Source organism: Aplidium turbinatum, chromosome 2 (genome assembly GCF_918807975.1).
Source record: "Aplidium turbinatum chromosome 2, kaAplTurb1.1, whole genome shotgun sequence".
Lineage (NCBI taxonomy): Eukaryota > Metazoa > Chordata > Ascidiacea > Aplousobranchia > Polyclinidae > Aplidium > Aplidium turbinatum.
The window spans coordinates 23,752,216-23,772,280 of record NC_137473.1 but is presented as its reverse complement, the minus strand read 5'-3'; the positions used below and the strand labels follow the sequence as shown (position 1 = coordinate 23,772,280).

The following is a 20,065-nucleotide window of genomic DNA, read 5'->3' as shown; positions in this document are numbered from 1 at the left end:
TATCGCCTGGTGTCGCTCACTTGCGGTTGCTTTGCTTCAGTTTCACAAAGTGAGCGTGTGACAAAGATCGATCCTGAGCGTTTTTTCTGCTCAGCTGCGCTTGGTTTCAGCGTGACGTCATACGTGTTTTTGGCTCGAAAGTTGATTTTCTGAGTCTCGGGTGTCTGCTTCGCTTAGGCTGGAGTCTGGACAACTACTCTGTTTGAAGCTGGTAGTTATACAGGGATATTGGATAGCCTGTGAAAGTTTAACCTGTAGCAGATAAGGCAATTGCTGAGTCTCAGTAAGTTATTTTGGCTTTAAATACCAAGGACAGTAGTTAAGCAAAATTATTATAAAATGAGCATGGTTAGGCTACCTAGGACAGCAAGCTTGTACCCAAAGTGCTCAGCTTCATGACCAGTGAATCAGGAATATATCCAAATTGTTTTAGTTAGAACAGTAACTTAGAAAGGGTATCACTTAGATCATAAAATCATTGTAGCTAGGCCTACTAGTTATTACGGTACGGTACTCTCAGCAAAAAATAGCACATTCTTCAACAATGACCAGAAACTGGAAACTTTAATTTTGGCTGTACAGGACTTTTCATGTCTGAGATTTGAAGACACAGTCCTACCACAACCACAACAGCCGTAAGAACGCTTGGGTGCAAGTTGCGGTTCAATGTAATTGCCCTGATGGACTGATGGTGAGTCTTGTAGTATAATATAGTGTATAATATTAGAGTGGTCCTTATTTGCCAACTTTTGAATTATAACTACATATAAGGATTACCTGAATATAATATAATGTAAAAGTATTTGTGGGTCATATTTAGGTGCTGGTTTAGCATCGGCCGCCTTGGTCAGTGACGTCATTAAAATGTGTGACGTCATGCAAAAAAACGCAACTACTTTTAAAAAGGGTGCAAAAACGCGGAACAGAAGTAAAAGCGGAAAGGCTATTGATTTTTTAATATTTGTAGTGAATAGTGCCTCCTAGCTTTCTCATTTCTGCTCGGACTTTAACAATTTTCCTATCGTTGGAAAGCATAATGCCTCATCTACCCGAATGGATTAATTGTCAGTCTAAAGTAGGCATTACATTTATGTAGCGCTAACTTAAACTTTACTATTTTGTACCAATTCTCCGCAATTCATTTTTTACAATAAAAATACCAAACCAACACAAATTAAAAGATTATGTCTTGGTTTATTCATATGTTAACTTTCACATTTATATCTAATCCACAAAACGAGCAATCGTTGTTCAAACGTAACCGCTCGACGAAGCTTTTTTCCAATGCATTTTTCAAGGCGATTCGATCGTGGTTCAGTAGCCTATAAGCCGCCCACTGTTTGCAGTGATCGATGAATACTGCCTCCACCAAATGTGTTGTAGCTTTCTCATTTCTGCTCGGACTTTAACAGTTTTACTATCGTTGGAAAGCACGATACTGCATCTATCCGATTAAATTGGTTGCAAGTTTAAAGTATGCATTACATTGACCTAGCGCTAACTTAAACTTTACTATTTTGTACCAATTCTTAGCAATTCATTTTTTACAATAAAAGTACCAAACCAACACAAATTAAAAGAGTATGTCTTGGTTTATTCATATGTTAACTTTCACATTTATATCTAATCAACAAAACGAGCAATCGTTGTTCAAACGTAACCGCTCGACGGAGCTTTTTTCCAATGCATTTTTCAAATCGATTCGATCGTGGTTCAGTATGAGCCGCCCACAGTTTGCTGTGATCGATGAATACTGCCTCCACCAAATATGCTGTAGCTTTCTCATTTCTGCTCGGATTCTAACAATTTTACTATCGTTGGATGGTATTATGCTTCATCTACCCGAATGGATTAATTGCCAATCCAAAGTAGGCATTATATGTATGTAGCGTTAACTTAAACTTTACTATTTTGTACCAACTCTCCGCAATTCATTTTTTACAATAAAAATACCAAACCAACACAAATTAAAAGAGTATGTCTTGGTTTATTCATATGTTAACTTTCACATTTATATCTAATCCACAAAACGAGCAATCGTTGTTCAAACGTAACCGCTCGACGAAGCTTTTTTCCAATGCATTTTTCAAATCGATTCGATCGTGGTTCAGTATGAGCCGCCCACAGTTTGCTGTGATCGATGAATACTGCCTCCACCAAATATGCTGTAGCTTTCTCATTTCTGCTCGGACTTTAACAGTTTTACCATCGTTGGAAAGCACGATACTGCATCTATCCGAATTAATTGGTTGCAAGTTTTAAGTAGGCATTATATTGATCTAGCGCTAACTTAAACTTTACTATTTTGTACCAATTCTAAGCAATTCAATTTTTTACAATAAAAATACCAAACCAACACAAATTAAAAGAGTATGTCTTTGAAACTGTGGGCGGCTTATACTGAACCTCGATCGAATCGCCTTGAAAAATGCATTGGAAAAAAGCTTCGTCGAGCGGTTACGTTTGAAAAACGATTGCTCGTTTTGTGGATTAGATATAAATGTGAAAGTTAACATATGAATAAACCAAGACATACTCTTTTAATTTGTGTTGGTTTGGTATTTTTATTGTAAAAAATGAATTGCGGAGAGTTGGTACAAAATAGTAAAATTTAAGTTAACGCTACATAAATATAATGCCTACTTTGGATTGGCAATTAATCCATTCGGGTAGATGAAGCATAATACCATCCAACGATAGTAAAATTGTTAGAATCCGAGCAGAAATGAGAAAGCTACAGCATATTTGGTGGAGGCAGTATTCATCGATCACATGAAACTGTGGGCGGCTTATACTGAACCTCGATCGAATCGCCTTGAAAAATGCATTGGAAAAAAGCTTCGTCGAGCGGTTACGTTTGAACAACGATTGCTCGTTTTGTGTATTAGATATAAATGTGAAAGTTAACATATGAATAAACCAAGACATACTCTTTTAATTTGTGTTGGTTTGGTATTTTTATTGTAAAAAATGAATTGCTGAGAATTGGTACAAAATAGTAAAGTTTAAGTTAGCGCTACATAAATGTAATGCCTACTTTAGATTGGCAATTAATCCATTCGAGTAGATGAAGCATAATGCCATCCAACGATAGTAAAATTGTTAGAATCCGAGCAGAAATGAGAAAGCTACAGCATATTTGGTGGAGGCAGTATTCATCGATCACATGAAACTGTGGGCGGCTTATACTGAACCTCGATCGAATCGCCTTGAAAAATGCATTGGAAAAAAGCTTCGTCGAGCGGTTACGTTTGAAAAACGATTGCTCGTTTTGTGGATTAGATATAAATGTGAAAGTTAACATATGAATAAACCAAGACATACTCTTTTAATTTGTGTTGGTTTGGTATTTTTATTGTAAAAAATGAATTGCGGAGAGTTGGTACAAAATAGTAAACTTTAAGTTAACGCTACATAAATATAATGCCTACTTTGGATTGGCAATTAATCCATTCGGGTAGATGAAGCATAATACCATCCAACGATAGTAAAATTGTTAGAATCCGAGCAGAAATGAGAAAGCTACAGCATATTTGGTGGAGGCAGTATTCATCGATCACATGAAACTGTGGGCGGCTTATACTGAACCTCGATCGAATCGCCTTGAAAAATGCATTGGAAAAAAGCTTCGTCGAGCGGTTACGTTTGAACAACGATTGCTCGTTTTGTGTATTAGATATAAATGTGAAAGTTAACATATGAATAAACCAAGACATACTCTTTTAATTTGTGTTGGTTTGGTATTTTTATTGTAAAAAATGAATTGCTGAGAATTGGTACAAAATAGTAAAGTTTAAGTTAGCGCTACATAAATGTAATGCCTACTTTAGATTGGCAATTAATCCATTCGAGTAGATGAAGCATAATGCCATCCAACGATAGTAAAATTGTTAGAATCCGAGCAGAAATGAGAAAGCTACAGCATATTTGGTGGAGGCAGTATTCATCGATCACAGCAAACTGTGGGCGGCTTATACTGAACCACGATCGAATCGCCTTGAAAAATGCATTGGAAAAAAGCTTCGTCGAGCGGTTACGTTTGAACAACGATTTCTCGTTTTGTAGATAACATATAAACGTGAAAGTTGTTAGGTTAATAAAACAAGACATACTCTTTTAATTTGTGTTGGTTTGGTATTTTTATTGTAAAAATTGAATTGCTGAGAATTGGTACAAAATAGTAAAGTTTAAGTTAACGCTACATAATTATAGTGCCTACTTTAGATGGGCAATTAATCCATTCGGGTAGATGAAGCATAATGCCATGCAACGATAGTAAAATTGTTAAAATCCGAGCAGAAATGAGAAAGCTACAGGATATTTGGTGGAGGCACTATTCACCGATCGCGTCAAACTGTGGGCGGCTTGTAATGAACACTCGAAACTGATCGCTTTGTGTTTGCATTGTTTTGGTAAAAAGCTTCGTCGAGCGGTTACGTTTGAACAACGATTGCTCGTTTTGTGGATTAGATATAAATGTGAAAGTTAACATATGAATAAACCAAGACATACTCTTTTAATTTGTGTTGGTTTGGTATTTTTATTGTAAAAAATGAATTGCTGAGAATTGGTACAAAATAGTAAAGTTTAAGTTAGCGCTACATAAATGTAATGCCTACTTTAGACTGGCAATTAATCCATTCGAGTAGATGAATCATAATGCCATCCAACGATAGTAAAATTGTTAGAATCCAAGCAGAAATGAGAAAGCTACAGCATATTTGGTGGAGGCAGTATTCATCGATCACAGCAAACTGTGGGCGGCTTATACTGAACCACGATTGCTCGTTTTGTAGATAACATATAAACGTGAAAGTTGTTACGTTAATAAAGCAAGTATTTTTATTGTAAAAATTCAATTGCTGAGAATTGGTACAAAATAGTAACAGTTTAAGTTAGCGCTAGATCAATAATAATGCCTACAAATATTTAAAAATCAATAGGCTTTCCGCTTTTACTTCTATTCCGCGTTTTTGCACCCTTCCTACAAGTAGTTGCGTTTTTTTGCATGACGTCACAGATTTTTGTGACGTCACTAACCAAGGCGGCCGATCCTAAACCAGCACCCATATTTAGAGTTTTATTATTGTTTTTCATAGTTTATTGTATTTGAAGTGGGTAATGACAATGTGGGATCTAAACAAACATAACCCAGACCTCTATAAACTACCACAAAAGAATTTCTTTTTAATTAGGCCTATGTTGTTGAAACCTTGCAGATAAACAAAATGATTAAGAAATTGTAGCCTATCGGTGTATGTTTTCCTTGGTACATGTATGTCACATTGGGAATTGCAGTGTCCAGTCCAATGCTAAGCACTGCTTGAGGATTATGTTAGATGATGTTAGCCTACTGTGGGATAAAATATTAATGTCACCATTATCTGAGATGCAGTCTTTTTGTATACGGTACGAGGTTATCTGGAATCCTATATCAAATATGGATTTGTCAGTATTGTTCTCAAAGACATTGAAAAACCTCAGTGTGTACTTTGTGTAAAAATAAAATACTTTTTGCAACAGTTTCGGAGCTGGTATACAAGTCCCCCCCCCCCCTTGGCAACTCATGACAAAGAGGAATTGAACAAAACATGTGGATTGAAGTGTGTGAACACTGAACAGGAAAGCAAAGGTAAAGTAGTTTCACCCTATATGTTTGGTTGAGTCCTGTCTTTGTCATGAGTTACCAGGGGGGGGGGGGGGGTTTGAATACCAGCTCCACAGTTACATACATTGACAAGCTTGTAAAAAAATGAAGCACCAACCATCTCACTGATTTCCATAAATGCATGAATGATTGCTATAGCCTACATTCAACTGGTGAAAGTGTAGAGTTTATTCAGTATTTTTTTCTCTAGCCTAGCTTGATAAGAAATGGAAATATTTGGTCGAATGTAATAAAAGCAGTCATTACATCGCAAAAGGATTGCATTTACCTCGTATCATATATGTACAAAAAGACTGCATCTCAGATAATGGTGACATTAATATTTTATCCCACAGTATTGATTTTAAAAATTTGCATTAACGCAGAAAAACGAGACACACCATAGATTGGATGACGGTATGAATCAAATTTAGTTCAATTTTGCATAAAATGTGCTTTTATTGAATATTTTTATTTTAAGGGGGCACAATGCAAACAAGGTTGAAAACCACTGATTTAGAACTTTCGCCAGAAACTTTTGCTTAAAACTTTCGCTAAAATGTAGAACTTGCACTAGATTTGGAACTTTCACTTTTGATCCCATCAACACAGCTTCATCAGTAGGCTACCAGTAGTCTTATTCAAATATATACAACATATTCTCTTTGTATAACCCTGGCATTTCTAGGTGACAAAAGCTCTCCAAAAAAATAAATTTTAGTTACTTACCAAACTTGACTGTTTTTATTTACTAGTTTCATTCGTTTAGTTGCATCCTGCAATGCATGGATCTAAGTAAAATGTATCATCTGCATGTCTCCAACATTGAGTAACCACAGTTACTTTAGTTAAGAGACATGAGATTCACCTTATTACTCAATGTTTTGCTTGATGGGATACTTATTTTTTTAGCTATGTAACTGTAGCCTATTACAGGACCGAACATGCAGGACAATTCAGTGTATGTATAAGTCATTAATATGTATATATATATATTGTCATGTTATTGTCATTGTTAATATTAATATTGTCATTGCCAAGTGTGTATAAGTCATTAATATGTATCATGTTAAATGAAAATATGCTTGTTTAGGTTCAGACTGTTCTAAAGTGTGGAAATCACTTCGTGATAAATAATAGAAGAATAAGGAAAAAAATCCCTTGATCTGGCGATACAGTTGCCACTGGCAAGACGTGGAGTTTGCTCAACATTATGAGTTTTCTTGACCCAGTCATGGCATATAGAAAGTAAGTATTTTTAGTCATTACTTAGCCTGTGTGGTGCAAAATAAATCAGTCTGTACCAGTATGTAGCTTACATTTATCTCAACCAATTTGTATTTCATACAAACGTATGTTGCCATAACTGAAAATTAATTGCTCAATGATAAGCCTGCTATGTCACTGAAATGTTTTGTTGCGTACTCAATACTAGGGCTGTTCGAAACGAACTTTTTCAAGTCGAAACGAAATTCTTTTTAAAGATTTTTGCTCCGAAACGAAACCAAGAAAAGGAATTTTGCTTCGAAACGAAATACTTTTGTTTTGAACAGCCTTAATGTGAATTCACTTGTATGAGTTTTTGGCACTTTTTATATTCCCAAATTCTTGTATATTTCGTTTCGAACACAGAACGTTCGAACAAAATGGCTTGGATTTCGAAATAAACCGAATTTTATTACTCAGAAATTATTTCAATACGAAATCAAAAAAGGAATTTTGCTTCGAAACGAAATATTTTTGTTTCGAATAGCCTTACCCAATACCCATGGCACTGAAAGTGTACAAATGTTTTCACAGAACTGCTTCAAATCTGACGTTTAGAATCTCAGAGGAGCTTCAAGAAAAATCACCTCTTACAGAAAATGAAGCTGACTACGGTACCACATTGCTGGAGACATACAAGCTGACGCTCAGTCAGTTTTTAATTCATTGCTAGACAACAGCCAATCATCGGAGGCTCCAAATGAAAATGTCACTCTTTCTCTTGAGGACAGCGAGCTTGCTTGAGTAGAATGATCGCCAATTTCATTGAACCAGCGTATGAGTTCAGGTATAAATAAGCTGAAGTAGGCTACGCCTTGCGGCCTGTAAATGCTGAATTCATTGCAAATCGTTTGTGGGTTATGTTGTGTGTGTTTATGGACCTGTTAACAGATGCCAGTGGCTAAGCACCCGACTCAAGATCAAGCGGCGCCTGTTCGGTTTTCGAGGTGTGCGTTTGAGCGACGCATTTCAGTACTGCTTACCATTCAGCGGCACCTAGTGGATGGAACATTTCTCCAACAACAACTATTGGAAACTTTACTCTGTCAATCTCGGTAACCAGTCCTGCTTCTGCAAGTGTGCGAAACGGGCATATTGAGGCTTTGTCAGTCTGAGGATAAAGATTCAAAAACCAACCAAATATGTCATAGCTTAGGCTTTATATTGCTTTACTTCTTGTACAGATACTTGTACAAAGCAAAAGAAAAGAACTGGCGGTCGCAAACGTAAATTAAGCGATTGTACGACATCCATTGCTAGCATTTGCATGAAGAAATTAAAAGACATACAGAAGGAAGCAGGTAACCAAACTTTATGCTGTTTTGAAACTACAATAGCCTACCTCTCTTTGCCATAATAAACTTCAAAATGTTCTGTAGTTAATTTCTATTCAGTAGGCCTACTCAACTTTTAGCTAGACCCCGGCTTTGAATATGAAGTTTATTTTTCCGCTTTGTTGGTCAGAAATACAAATATACTGAACTAGCATTGCAACCTCGAGAACTCCACACAAGTTTGAAAGCACATGAAATAATTTAACACAATTTGTTATAATGTATCTATTTTCATTTTTGCAGAACAAAAACCTGATTCCACCGGCTTTTTCTTTGACTTTGTAGCAAAAGAGGCCAGACAAATGCCAAAACTAATCAGGATGTAATTCCAAAACGAAGTCATGGAGCTGGTTGAAAAGTACACACAACAAGTGGAATCATTACATTCTAACTAGTGGCCTATTATATTAGTGTGCCATTTCTGATGTTTCTACATTTTTCATTGAAATACATTTTGATGAAACAAACTTGAAAATGATTATTTCATGCTACAATTCATCTTAAGCTACGTGGTGCTCAGAGCTTTTTCATTTTGCCATGAAACTGCTCCAACGTCACTGAAATAATCTTTGAAAGATTTGCGTACATTCATGGCTTCAGATTAGCTTCGTCTTCCGATGCGACGCATTTGAGAAATGCCTTCCGTTCTCCATTCACCTAGGTGCACGGTCCCACTCCTATCTTCATGGTCAGTGGAATTAAGACTTTGATATTGTGTAGCACATTCACGTCGGAGAAAATTGTGAAGAACAACGGCCGCCTTAACAATTGCAGAAGTAGGAACAAGTAGAAGAGGACGACGAAAACATCTAAACTTTGAAACTAATATGCCAAAAGCATATTCTACAATTCGTTGCGCACACGACAGCTTGTAGTTGAATATTTTTTTTATCATGAGATAGGCCTGAACCAGGGTAGGGTCACATCAAGTTTTGACAAAGGGGAAAAGCTTCACCTACAAAATAATACAAACGGCTTTGATGGTTGGTTTGTGCCGTGTAGCGGTTTATCTCCTAGAAGTCCAAGCTGCCCACTGATTAATAGTAGAATCGCTATGTCGCTATAACTTAATCTGCACAAATAACCTGTTTGGATAAGGCCCTTGTGTTTTACTTTCAAAGCCCGAGTGGAAAGGTTGCAGGTGCAAAATAAAATGGTCCCTCGTCTTTTACTATTATAATCCACACCCGAAATGTAAGCGACTAAGCGTGCCATAAGGTGGGGCTACTTTGAACACTTTTCACAGTTATTTGCGTGTATTTTTTAAAGTATTTAGGCTATATATCTTAAATTTGGTCATCATTGGTTGCAACCAGTGACGTTCGGTGGCTTAAACCGTTAGGAAAGCAACTTGTAAATATGCTGCAGCAAGGTAGTAGGCCTAGGCACGAAGGGCGTAACCGTCGGGCAAAGCCCGAAGGCGTGTTGCCGAAGGCAACACTTCCAGCGGGGGGTCTGGGGGGCCTCCCCCAGAAATTTTTGAAAAACACTTCCAATTTGGTGCGCTCTGAGAGCATTTTCAAAACAAATCAAACATAAAAATCTGTCAAATTGTGCTTCGCCTTTGTCGTGATCATACATCCATTTAATGTTTAGAAGTCATGAACAATCTTAATTTTAACGTTGCAGGACCAAAATCCAGTGTTAGACATGGAATAATAGTTGTCTAAATATTTAATTCGTCATGAATATTCATTCTGAGATATTCAGTTAGGCCTACACTACAAAAACTAACACTTAGGTCTAAACATTACAACCGCAAGCAATTTGTACAAAAAGCTGGATAAGTTTGCCTCCTGCGTATAGAAGCTTAACAAACTAAATATTGCACCCGCACCTGAACGTTCATTGGCGAAGTAACGTTACATCAACGCTGTAAAAAGGGCAAAGGCATGACTATGAAAGCTAGTAGGCTAAAGTACAGTAGGCTACATGGCGAGGAGACATCAAAAAACAGCAACAATTATTTCGGCATTATGATGCTTGTGCGGTGTACCGTGACGAGCACCATTCTGACGAGTTAGTCTAGCCGCTCTAGCGAATGTATGCATTGACGTCACTGGGAAAGCAAGACTCACCTGGTCTCACCATAACACATCTGATTGGCTAAGCAGCTGGTGACGTTTTGCAAAACGAGTGATGATTGGATAAAACAAAGGCGTTTTTTGACATTTTTGAATTTGGGTAAGCAAGTTTGAAAGTTGCTTACCTTGGAGCCTCAGTGATTGTTTCTGACAGAAGCGTTTGGGTTAATTGGCATTTATAGGCAAGACATGCGGTTTGGTGAGGATTTAGACTACTCACTAGCATTACGAGTAATTCTAGTCACGAATACAGTAATTTTCAAGTTAAAATAGACATGATAAAAATAATAAGAAGTTAAACCTAGAATTCAATCATTATACTTTGCATAGTTTTCGCTCAGGTAAGCACTGCTTTCCTTGCTTTCCTTCACCGATCGTCACTGGTTGCAACATAGTCTACTTTGAAAAGTACTACAACACATTTTGATACAGCCAAACCATAGTTAATAAATATACCATATAGCCTAGTATATTTATTAACTATGGCCAAACAAAACCATAGGTAGGGCTACTTTGAACACTGTCCAAAGTTATGCACATCAACATAGCGTTAAATCGCTAAAAAACACCAGATAGGGTTAGGAAAAACACCAGTAGTGGCACCATTGACAGTTGACACTGATCACTGATCAAAAAATTTTTACAACGGCCGAAAAAAGCATTGTTGCGTCATAAAGGCATGGGTATTCGCTTTGCTTTGCCTGCGTTGAAATAACTATAGTGTAGACACTTTTTTTTCTCGTCAAACGTTTGCTTCGCGTTGCTGCCACGATGTTTTCTTATAGTGTGAACGCGCCCTTACGGTAGTGCGCATTGAAAACTGCCCCAAGCGGCGCTGGTTCGACTATCGGGGTGTGCGCTTGAGCAACGCACGTTAAGGACTGCTCTCCATTCAGCGGAATCTAATGGATGGAATAATTCCCTGGCAACAAGACTTCAACAATCGGAAACTTCACTCTGTCAATCTCGGTGACCGAGCCTGCGTCAGTGATTCAAAGCCTCTACAAGTATGCGGAACTGCCAGGATTAAGCTCTATAAGAAGCTTTCCCAGTCCGAGGATAAAGATTCAATCAATCGATCAAACTCATCAGCAATGTCATTTATGCTGATGTCATTTAGAATATTTTGGTGAATGTTGCAAACAATGCTAGCATTCAACCTTTCATGTCTCAAAGTATTTCTCAGCCAGGTTTTCAATCTACGAAGATTGGAAAACGACCTCTCACAAGCAGCAGAGCTTACCGGGCAAATTAAGAGGATCTTAATCAGCTGGAGTATTTGAGAATAGAGAGGTTTTTCCAACTCGGACTATGCCTGGTAAGCTGTTTTAGCACCGTAGGCCTACAGAGATTTTGCTCCTGTTACCTTTCTGAAAGAACCAATTTGATAACTCATCGATTGTCTATTCAGCTCTGGATAATTTTTTACCATTTTAGGAACTAAGCCGGTCTTGAAAATTTGTGCAAGTTCTTTGGGTGCTACTATAGAATCGGCCGCCTTGGTCAGTGACGTCATGACAAAGTGTGACGTCATGCAAAATACCGCAACTACTTTTGGGAAGGGTGCAAAAACACGGAATAGAATTGAAAGCGGAATGGATATCGATTTTTCAATATTTGTGGTGAATAGTACCTATGAATAGTGCCTCCACCAAATGTACTGTAGCTTTCTCATTTCTGCTTAAATTTTAACAATTTTACCATCGTTGGAAAGCACGATGCTTCATTTTGTCGGCAGCAGTGGCCGACTGGTTAGCGCGTTGGGCTCGAAGTCGAGAGCCTGCATGTTCGACTCCAGTCACCCGCACTTGCTGTTGTTTCTCTGGGCAAGAAACTTTACGATAATTGCCTCTAGGCCTACCCAGTGATCGATTTCGGGTAATAGGTAGTACCAAATTTAAGTCATAAGTAGAGTAGACAACCGGAAACAGACATTGCCGTCGGCTGCAGCGTGGGTCAGGTGTACGTCGGAAGGCGTACACCGATGCATAGCGCTCAAGTCCGCTTTCCCGCAATGCAGGATAAAGATAAAACAAACATCTACCCGAATAAATTGATTGCTAGTCCAACGTATACATTGTATTTATGTAGCACTAACTTAAACTTCACTATTTTGTACCAATTCTCAGCAATTCAATTTTTACAATAAAAACACCAAACCAACACAAATTAAAAGAGTATGTCTTGCTTTATTTACCTAAACACTTTCACGTTTATATGTTATCTACAAAACGAGAAATCGTTGTTCAAACGTAACCGCTCGACGAAGCTTTTTAACAAAACAATGCAAATACGAAGCGATCAATTTCGAGTGTTCATTATAAGCCGTCCACAGTTTGATGTGATCAGTGAAAGCTGCCTCCACCAAATGCACTGTAGCTTTCTCATTTCTGCTCGGATTTGAGCAATTTTGCCATCGTTGGAAAGCACGATGCCTCATCTACCCGAATGAATTAATTGCCAGTCCAACGTAGGCATTATATTGATCTAGCGCTAATTTAAACTTTACTCTCTTTTACCAATTCTCAGCAATTCAATTTTTTAAATAAAAATACCAAACCAACACAAATTAAAAGAGTATGTCTTGCTTTATTTACCTATAGTTCAGGTCCTTAGGGGAATCTTTAGGCTAAACGTGTTACACGTTGTTTTTTTGCATATTTTTGCAGTTGATCAACCCAACTTTGATTTTAGTGGGTGCCGCAACTTTTTGGGTCACGTGATCACCCCCAAATCGGGGATTTCCCCAGAAATCACGTTTCAGCTCTTTTTACGTCATTTTTGTGCAATTACATATTTGATTTTTGTATATTTTAACTTAAAAAGCACATACAAATAAGTGAGACAAAATAAACACAAAATAATTTGATCGATGACGTCATTGTGACGTCATCAGATATGTTTTTTTGCTTTTTTAACCTATTTTGGTCGTTTGCTGTTGGTTTTAGTTGGAGTACCGGTTACTAAAACCATTTCACAATTCCTAAAAGTAGTTTCGTCATGATTGCATCTTTTATGACGTCATCATTACATTATTAAAACTAGACAACTTCAAATTCAGGAACCAAAGGTAAGTTTATTCCGAAAAAAGCGATCAAATACTCTCATTATAAGTTTTGCAAATGCTTAAAATTTTACAATTGCAAGCAATAACAATAATTCCAGTACAGTATGACGCAATAACGACGTCATCAAGGGAATAACCAGAAGAGCAGCTACCAGGGGTGAATTTCCCTTTTAGTCATGCCACTTTAAAATTTAAAATAATATGTAGGCCTAATTATGATCTACAAATCAAATTAATACACGACCCCAGATGATGCAATGTCAGAGTCTTAACACTGTTAATTCAAGATGAAAAAACTAGCGGTTTTCGATGTTAAATTCCTACCATACGTAATTTAATGTTAAAAAAATTCGTGTACGACAAGTTTTTTCAAGTTACAAGATAGAGTTTAGAAAGTCAAAAGCATTTCTTGAATGATCAGTGTGGATTGGAGATGAAATGTCAATGTGGATTGAAGATGAAACATCAGAGAGGATTGGATATTTTGTGGTCGAATTGCATGTTTCGTACTCGCATGAACAAAGACTTGTGCATTTTATGGATTTTTTCTTACAGGAACATCGAGAGCCACAAGTAGACTGACAAAACGGAACAAGCTGATTTGCATCATTATGTTTCCAACCCCAAGCTAAAGGAGAAGGTAGTTGCTGAACATTTACGAGGCTTGATTTCCGTATTTCAGCTTGATGTATCGCTCTGCGTGTATGTTGCATCAGAGCAGCTGACGTTGGTGGCAGCTTTTCAATAGCGCAACCATTGGTAAACATCATATAACGGCATTCGTCTACATCCGTGATAGTAGGACCATTGCCATAAAGAGCTATGACATACTTTTGTATGTCATTTATAGAACTAGGTGAGCTTGAGAAATTCAGAGAGTTAAATAAGCCACACATTGCGGTAAGATTAAGCATCCAACAATCCCAAGCCTTTTTTTCCAAAGACGAAACAGTATCACAGATTGTGATAGCATAAAACAAAGGTAAAGAAGCGCAAATCATCGGAGATTGAGGTGAAGATGAAACAATATCATGGATTGGAATGAAGCGAGTTTTTTCTCCAACTCCAAATTCAACCCATAGTTTACAGATTTCTAACTTGTCAAAACACGAAATTGCAACAATTACCACATCAGTATCTACTGTTTTGACTATGGCATCGGATTTTCCATGTTTCACATGGAGAAACATACGGGTGTCTGCCTCTTCGTGATCACATGGGGAAACCTCAGACATGTCCAATGTTTGATTGTTAAGAGCTGTATCTAACGATGTTACAACGATCGTAAACAAGTTTGGATCGACTGAAGTTATCACAGCTTGTTGAACCAGTTGATATAACGCAGTTTTGTTGCTGTCATTTCCCAAAAACTCAGACCAGTTGAGAGGAAGACGAGTATTACTTGTGACAGCCACGTAACATCCAGACTCTGTTTCTTGCAGGAGGTAAGCCTCAAATAGCTACTGCCATCACAGAACATGCCAGCAGTGTGATGTCAGCCGATTATGAAGTAGTGAAAGAATCTGCCTCGAAAACCGATCACTACGTCATTGATGGAGGGTTCTTGTTGCATCGAGTGCCATTGAAACTGGAGACAGTTATGGGTCTATTGCACAGTCGTATGCAGATTTTACCATTCGTCATTATCGCTTAGCAACGGTGGTCTTTGATGGATATGGTGGTCCGTCTATCAAAGACAATACCCATCAAAGACGCGGCATGAACGTCCACCCGGTTGTTCACTTTACTGTAGACACCAAGTTCATTGGAAAGAAGGAGCAGTTCATGCCTCAAGCTTCCAACAAGGAAGGATTAATTTCTGCTCAACTGAGGAATAGAAGCTGCAATGTGATGAACGCTCCAGGTGATGCAGATGTTGACATCGTCAAGACGGCAGATGGACACTTGGACAGCCCTCATCGACATAGTACGACTTTAATTGGTGAAGACACAGACCTTTTAATATTGATACTACGCTATGCTGACACTGACCCAGACATTAAAGACCTCTACTTCCGCTCCGAAAAGGCTTACGCAACCAAGATACACGACATCAACAAACTTAAAGCAATCATCGGACCAGACATAATTATGCTCACAGCTTCTCTTCATTCATGCATTCACCGGTTGTGATTCAACGTCAAGGATATTTGGTATCGGGAAGAAGACGCTTTCAAGAAACTAGTGAAAAGTCAACCAATAATCAAAGAATGTGCAAATTGCTTTATTCTCCCAAATCAGACAGGCCACATCATTATGGATCTTGGAAACAAAGCTATGACCGTTATGTTTGGCAACGATGGCAGTAGTAACCTAGAAACACAGCAATACAATACATTGGTCAAGAAAATTAAAACAGCCAAATCCTTTGTTCACCCTGAACGTTTGCCACCTACATTATCCTTTACCAAATTCCACTGCCTCTGAGTTTACTACCAGATTATGGTCAGGATGGGTAGGCTACTGACAATGGTATGGATGCTCTAGACTGGGGATGGAAAGTAGAATATAATCAGATGGTTCCAATCATGACGGACATGAAAGCTGCCCCGGACAACCTACTGAAAATGATCACTGCAATTGCGAATCGTGTTCACCTCACTGTAGTTGCCGGAGATATGTGCTACCATACCATGCTGGATGTGGACCATGCCAAACTGGTTCATGTGTCCATACAGCAATCACATAATTACAGACGATGACATCGAGAGTGACAGCGATGAGCATTAGTAATACTTGATCCATTTTCTTTCTTTACGCTGATTATGTCAAGAGTCTACATGACCACATCGTATGAGCTCTTTATGCCTGCTCAGTTAACCCAAATATATATAGAAATCCCTGTGATAGAAATTTACCGGGTTTTTTTAATAAACAATACATTGTTATTGTACATTTTTAATTGTTTTGGCAGCCATCTTAGATTGCCATATTGAATTTATAGGCTATCAGATAATTTAACAATTCTGAGAATGGTCTCATTGACTTCACAAGGTATAAAAACCTAGATATAGACACCAAAACTACACGTTTTGGTCATATGATAACCTAGTTATGGTCAATTTACTGTTATTTTAATGGTTTGGCGGCCATCTTGGTTTGCCATATTGAATTTATAGGCCATCAGATAATTCAACAATTCTGAGAATAGTCTCATTGACTTCACAGGGTATAAAAACCTAGATATAGACACCAAAACTACATGCTTTGGTCATAGGATGACCGAGTTATGGTCAATTTACTGTTATTTTAATGGTTTGGCGGCCATCTTGGATGGCCATATTGAATTTATAGGCTATCAGATAATTCAAAAATTCTGAGAATAGTCTCATTGACTTCACAGGGTATAAAAACCTAGATATAGACACCAAAACTACATGTTCTGGTCATATGATGACCTAGTTATGGTCAATTTACTATGTTATTTTAATGGTTTAGCGGCCATCTTGGATTGCCATATTGAATTTATAGGCTATCAGATGATTTAACAATTCTGAGAATGGTTTCATTGACTTTACAGGGTATAAAAACCTAGATATAGACACCAAAACTACATGCTTTGGTCATAGGATGACCGAGTTATGGTCAATTTACTGTTATTTTAATGGTTTGGCGGCCATCTTAGATGGCCATATTGAATTTATAGGCCATCAGATAATTCAACAATTCTGAGAATAGTCTCATTGACTTCACAAGGTATAAAAACCTAGATATAGACACCAAAACTACATGTTTTGGTCATATGATGACCGAGTTATGGTCAATTTACTGTTTTGTTCAATGGTTTAGCGGCCATCTTGGAAGCTATCTTGAAAATAACCGCTTTCCGGAAGTTGGATTCCTTAAGATTTTGAATATGTTAGTACTGACACTCAATACTAATCAAATCAGTTGAAAAACCATTGGTAATTTATTGTAACCAAAAAAGTAACACCAACAACAAACAAGCGACTACAATAAGAAAAACACAAGCAAAAAATTAATACATGACGTCACAATGACGTCATTAATAACATAATTTTGTGTCATTTTTATCTCGTGTATTTTGTAGTGGCAGCCAGTCCAAATGTAAAAAAATAACGTATCTAATTGCATAAAAATGCCGTGAAAAGGGCTCAAAATTGACTTGGGGGGAATCCCCGATTTGGGGGTGATCACGTTACCCAAAAAGTTGCGGCACCCACTAAAATTGAAGTTAGATTCATCAACTACAAAAAAATGCAAAAAAAACAACGTGTAACACGTTTAGCCTAAAGATGCTCATTTTTGCCCCTAAGGGCCTGCACTACTAAACACTTTCACGTTTATATGTTATCTACAAAACGAGCAAACGTTGTTCAAACGTAACTGCTTGACGAAGCTTTTTTCCAATGCATTCTTAAAGGCGATTTGATCATTGTTCAATGTTCATTATTATAAGCCGACCCCCCGTTTGCTGTGATCGATGAATAGTGCCTCCATCAAATGTGCTGTAGCTTTGTCATTTCTGCTCGGATTTTAACAATTTTACAATCGTTGGAAAGCATGATGCCTCATCTATCCGAATCGATTAATTGCCAGTCCAAAGTAGGCATTATATTTATGTAGTGCTAACTTAAACTTTACTATTTTGTACCAATTCTTAGCAATTCAATTTTTACAATAAAAATACCAAACCAACACAAATTAAAACAGTAGGCTATGTCTTGTTTTATTCATCTGTTAACTTTCACATTTATATCTGATCCAGAAAACGAGCAATCGTTGTTCAAACGTAACCGCTTGACGAAGCTTTTTTCCAATGCATTCTTAAGGAAAGGCGATTTGATCATTGTTCATTATAAGCCGCCCCGTTTGCAGTGATCGGTGAATAGTGCCTCCATCAAATGTGCTATAGCTTTCTCATTTCTGCTCGGATTTTAACAACTTTACTATGGTTGGAAAGCATGATGCTTCATCTACCCGAATGGATTAATTGCCAGTCCAAAGTAGGCATTGTATTTATGTAGCGCTAACTCAAACTTTACTATTTTGTACCAATTCTCAGCAATTCAATTTATACAATAAAAATACTAAACCAATACAAATTAAAAGAGTATGTTTTGCTTTATTTACCTAAAACCTTTCACGTTTATATGTTATCTACAAAACGAGCAATCGTTGCTCAAACGTAACCGCTCGACGAAGCTTTTTTCCAGTGCATTCTTCAAGGCGATTCGATCATTGTTCATTACAGTAGAACTCGCCTATAGTGACACCTGAAGGGACCGCGGAAAAAGTGTCACTATAGACGAATGATGACGTCGTTGATAACTTCACTTGTGCAGTATCTGCGCATGCGCATCCCATGTTGGTTTAGTTCAAACCCAGTCAGCAAATCAATCCTTTATGGTTCAACCTCTGCATACGTTAAAGGGGACCTGAAATGAAAAATGAAATTTTTTTTGGTGATTCTTTGGTGTTTAAGCATTATCTTTTTCGAAAAAATTTTTTGATATACTTTTTTGTTTGGCAAATATAACGAAAAGAAAATCAGCCACTGGATGGCGCTATGTTCCTTATGACGTAATTGGTTGTTCACTCAGTTGGCAGCTTCATACATTAACACTGGAAGCGTTGCACAAGTCGTAATTTTTAAAGATGTCTGAAATCAGAAAAGGATTTTTGTTTGAATCAAAAAGACAACGCCTTGACAGAGATGACTGTGATTCGGATTCGAGCTCCGACAGTGCCAGATCCGACAGCAGTCGGATGGAAAATTTGAAATGGTGTAGGTGTGGAAATTGTGCCATCATGCCAACAATGATGGAAAATGAATGTTGCCAGGAGATTGACGCCGTGGTAGCCAAAACGGACATAGCCCGCCAATGCATAAACCAGGTCGGCAGCTTTGAAAAGATGTGCCTGGATACAGAAGTGTTAGAAGCAATTATGGCTGCACTAAAGGATGTGGTCGGCGAAGATCTCCGAGATCCAATATCAAACACGTCAGGTTAGATAGTTGTAAAATATTATCCAAACTTTGCAGTTTTAGAACCCACTTGGTGAACTTTGTTCTTATATATGTGTGTTACACATAGCCTATGGTAGTGTAAAAAATCCAGAGGCCAGAGTTAGCTTACCGGTACCATTGTACAATGTACATGCACCCTTGCCTGGGTCACAAATCCCAAGGTTTCCAACTTTACATTCTTACTCTATGTTGTAAAGTTCTAGCCTAGGGGTTTTCTACATTGTGATTTACTGATAATGTTGCAATGAAAAAAAATGATGATGCTTATCGCAGCTTCAACTTCTGGATATATGGAAAATTGGGTCGAAAGAGGCGTAAAGTAATTCCTGCTTGTGCACTGTGCAATCCTTGCAATCCGCAACAGATTTCCTGAAGAAGATGGCCAGTACGAAGGATACAAAGAAGCCATTGATGACCACTTGCCTGATGATTTTTAATGAAAATTATCTTGCTGTTTATTGTATTATTAATAACAATTCTTTTGTAAATACAGTTTTCACCTCTCCAGAATTTTGCTTGGGATAGTATTTATATTCAAACTGTCAGTCACATAAATGCCTGTTGTCTCTCCAAAAAAATGTCAATAGAGAAATAGGAAAAATTGATGTGTGGATGAAATCCAATAAACTTTCATTAAATTATAGTAAAACTACTTACCGGTATATGATCCCCTGC

The 20,065-nt window shown here is 37.6% G+C and overlaps 1 long non-coding RNA gene across 3 annotated transcripts; it reads left to right on the top strand.

The window, feature by feature from the left end:
• Positions 1-247: 247 nt before the first annotated feature.
• LOC145765554 (uncharacterized) lies at positions 248-8,700 on the top strand. 3 transcript variants are annotated; one of them, XR_014288587.1, is made up of 5 exons: positions 248-691; positions 6,741-6,895; positions 7,448-7,700; positions 8,098-8,214; positions 8,491-8,700. It is a non-coding gene; the product is annotated as an uncharacterized LOC145765554 (long non-coding RNA). The 3 variants fall into 3 exon arrangements; XR_014288588.1 differs by lacking the exon at positions 248-691 and adding an exon at positions 5,546-5,632 and having other exon boundaries at positions 8,533-8,700; XR_014288586.1 differs by lacking the exon at positions 248-691 and adding an exon at positions 5,546-5,632.
• Positions 8,701-20,065: the final 11,365 nt, after the last annotated feature.